General features: G+C 40.2%; 1 pseudogene; it reads left to right on the forward strand.

The window, feature by feature from the left end:
* Positions 1-2,480: 2,480 nt before the first annotated feature.
* On the forward strand, positions 2,481-3,661 carry LOC109251676 (60S acidic ribosomal protein P0-like; annotated as a pseudogene).
* Positions 3,662-4,082: the final 421 nt, after the last annotated feature.

Consider the following 4,082-nt stretch of genomic DNA (forward strand, 5'->3'; position numbering starts at 1 on the left):
CTCTACAGTAAGTAGGGATAGAAGGCTCATACCTCAAGATCATAAGAGCCATATATGAAAGACTCACCAGTAATATCATCCTCACTGGGGAAAAACTGAGAGCTTTCTCCCCAAGGTCAGGAACATGACAGGGATGACCACTCTCACCACTATTATTCAACATAGTATTGGAAGTCTTAGCCTCAGCAATCAGACAACACAAAGGAAGAAATGGCATCCATATCGGCGAGGAGGAAGTCAAACTTTCACTCTTTGCAGATGACATGATGCTCTGTATGGAAAACCCAAAAGATTCCATCAAAAAACTTCTAGAACTGATCCATGAATTCAGCAAAGTCACAGGGTATAAAATCAATGCACAGAAATCAGTCGCATTTCTATACACTAATAATGAAGCAACAGAAAGAGAAATCAAAGAAATGATCCTATTTATGATTGCACCAAAAACCACATTATACCTAGGAATAAGCCTAACCAAAGACGTGAAAAATCTATACACTAAAAACTATAGAAAGTTTATAAAAGAAATCGAAGTAGACACAAAAACATGGAAAAATATTCCATGCTCTTGGATGGGAAGAACAAATATTTTTAAAATGTTGATACTACCCAAAGCAATCTACATATTCAATTCAATCCCTATCAAAATAATGCCAGCATTCTTCACAGACCTAGAACAAGCAATCCCAAAATTTGTATGGAGCCAGAAAAGACCCCAAATAGCAAAGCAATCCTGAAAAAGAAAACCAAAGCAGGAGGCATCACAATCCCGGACTTCAAGATGTATTACAAATCTGTAAAGACAGAATGGTACCGGCACAAAAACAGACACTCAGATGAATGGAACAAAATAGAGAACCCAGAAATGGACTCACAAACGTATGGCCAACTAATCTTTGACAACGCAGGAAAGAATATCCAATGGAGTAAAGACAGTCTCTTCGGCAAATGGTGCTGGGAAAACTGGACAGAGACATGCAAAAAAAAATGAACCTGGACCACTTTCTCACACCGCACACAAAAATAAACTCAAAATGGATGAAAGACCTAAATGTAAGACAGGAGGCCACCAAATTCCTGGAGGAGAAAGCAGGCAAAACCTCTTTGGCTTCGGCCACAGCAACTTCTTACTCAACACGTCTCCAGAGGCAAGGGAAACAAAACTAAAAATGAACTATTGGAACCTCATCAAAATAAAGAGCTTCTGCACAGAGAAGGAAACAATCAGCAAAACTAAAAGGCAACCGACAGAATGGGAGAAGATATTTGCAAATGACATATCAGATAAAGGGTTAGTATCCAAAATCTACAAAGAACTTATCAAACTCAACACCCAAAAAACAAATAATCCAGTGAAGAAAACATGAACAGACACTTCTCCAAAGAAGACATCCAGATGGCCAACCGACACATGAAAAAAGGCTCAACATCGCTCATCATCAGGGAAATACAAATCAAAACCACAATGAGATATCACCTTACACCTGTCAGAATGGCTAACATTAACAACTCAGGCAACAACAGATGTTGGCGGGGATGCGTAGAAAGAGGATCTCTTTTGCATTGTTGGTGGGAATGCAAGCTGGTGCAGCCACTCTGGAAAACAGTATGGAGGTTTCTCAAAAAACTAAAAATAGAACCACCCTATGACCCAGCAATTGCACTACTAGGCATTTATCCACGGGATACAGGTATGTTTTTTTGAAGGGACACCTGCACCCCCATGTTTATAGCAGCACTATCAACAATAGCCAAAGTATGGAAAGAGCCCAAAATCCATCGATGGATGAATGGATAAAGAAAACGTGGTATATATATATAATGGAGTATTACTCAGCAATCAAAAAGAATGAAATCTTGCCATTTGCCACTACGTGGATGGAACTGGAGGGTATTATGCTAAGTGAAATTAATCAGTCAGGGAAAGACAAAAATCATATGACTTCACTCAGGACTTTAAGAGACAAAACAGATGAACGTAAGGGAAGGGAAGCAAAAATAATATAAAAACAGAGAGGGGAACAAAACATAACAGACTCTTAAATATAGAGAACAAACAAGGATTGTTGGAGGAGATAGAAGGTGGGATGGGCTAAATGGGTAAGGGGCAATAGGAAGACACTTGTTGGGATGAGCAGTGGGTGGTATTCATAGGGAATGAGTCACTGGAACTAGCCTTGAAATCATTGTTGCACTATATGCTAATTAACTTGGATGTAAATTAAAATATAAATAAATAAATAAATAAATTGTCAAAAAAGGATATAAAAAAAGAAATATAAATTTTCTGTGCTTCGTCTTTATCAGATTATTCAAGAAAACTGAGTCTTAATATTAAAAGAGCTAAAGTTTGTTCACTATTGTATAACCTGCAGCATTTGCCTTTAAAATCTTTTATTCTTGGCCCTCCTCTCCAGGTGTCGTCATGAGAGTGACTTCTTTCTTAAACTCTGCATGGCAATCATTGATGCATCCCCATGATGCCCAGGGAAGACAAGGTGACCCGGAAGTCCAAGTACTTCCTTAAGATCATCCATCTTTTGGACGATCATCCTTCATTGTGGGAGCAGACAACATGGGTTCCAGGAAGACGCAGTAGGCCCGCATGTGTTTGCATGAGAACGCTGTGGTGCTGCTGTGGCATGATCCCCATGATGTATGAGGTCATCTGAGGGCATCTGGAGAACAACCAGCTCTTGAGAAACCGTTGCCTCATATCTGGGTGAATGTGGGCTTTGTGCTCACCAAGCAGGACCTCACCCGAGATCAGGGACATGCTTCTGGCTAAGGTGCCAGCTGCTGCCATGGTGGTGCCATAGCCCCATGTGAAGTCACTGTACTAGCCCAGAACACTTGTCTGGGGCCAAAGAAGACCTTCTTCTCCCAGGCTTTAGGCATCGCCACTAAAATGTCCAGGGGCACCACTGAAATCCTGAGTGACGTGCGGCTGATTAAGACTGGAGACAAAGCGGGGGCCAGCGAGGCCACACAGCTGAATGTGCTGAGAAACTCCCCCTTCTCCTTTGGGATGATCACCAGCAGGTGTTTGACAATCGCAGCATCTACAACCGTGAAGTGCTTGACATCACAGAGGAAACTACATTCTCACTTCCTGGAGGGCGTCTGCAGTGTTGCCAGTGTCTGTCTGCCAATAGGTCACCTGATTGTTGCCTCACTGCCCCATCCTATCATCAATGGACACAAGCAGGTTCCGGCTTTGTCTGCATGGACTTATTACAGCTTCCCACTTGCTGAAGCCATCATCATCACTGCTGTACCTGCTGCTGCCCTCAGCCCTGGCCAAAGCTGAAGCATAGGAAGAGTCAGATGAGTTGCATGAGGATATGGGATTTGTTGGTCTCTTGATTAATCACCGAAAAGCAACCAATTGAGCCCATTTTATTTGTGGAACAAGGGAATAAAGGCTCACTTCTCTTCAAAAAGGAATCTTTTATTGTCACTTGGGTTGAATAGTTAAATATTGTTGCATAATGATCTGTGATCCTATTTAATCAAATGTTCAAATATTTTGATTTTTTGTAACACACACTTTCCAAAATCAAATTCTAAAATGAAGTATTTTGACCACAATGCAATTAAAATATTCCAGAGGATCCATGGAACTTTTTCAAGAGATTTGGTCTTTTTATAAAAAGGAAGATATTACACTAATTAGGTTTATTTCTTACGTTAAATTACATAGGAAGCAATGTCAAATAAGGGATACTAACACCCTTAGATTACATTTATGTAGAAATATGTTAATAAAGTAAGTGTTTTAGAAATCATATGCAACTCTTAGAATCCTGATATGTCCTGAGATGTTACTGTCGTGTGTCAGAGAAATAACCAATTTCCTTGTCAGCAGCCTTGTCATGATCTCTCATCAGATCTTTAACCTTGGACATTTTAAGTCTTTATCATTTATAGACAGTTAGACTTTTTACTCAGACGCTTTTACAAAAGCTTCTGCAAATGTGTTTCACCTGCAATGATGCTGATGGGAAGAACTCTTTTCTATAGGCTCCTGAAAACCTTAAGATTGTAAAGCTGAACTGGGTTAAGAATTTCCAGAACGAATG

This window comes from Panthera pardus, unplaced genomic scaffold (genome assembly GCF_024362965.1).
Source record: "Panthera pardus isolate Hobbes unplaced genomic scaffold, ASM2436296v1 HiC_scaffold_20, whole genome shotgun sequence".
NCBI classification, from domain to species: Eukaryota; Metazoa; Chordata; class Mammalia; order Carnivora; family Felidae; genus Panthera; species Panthera pardus.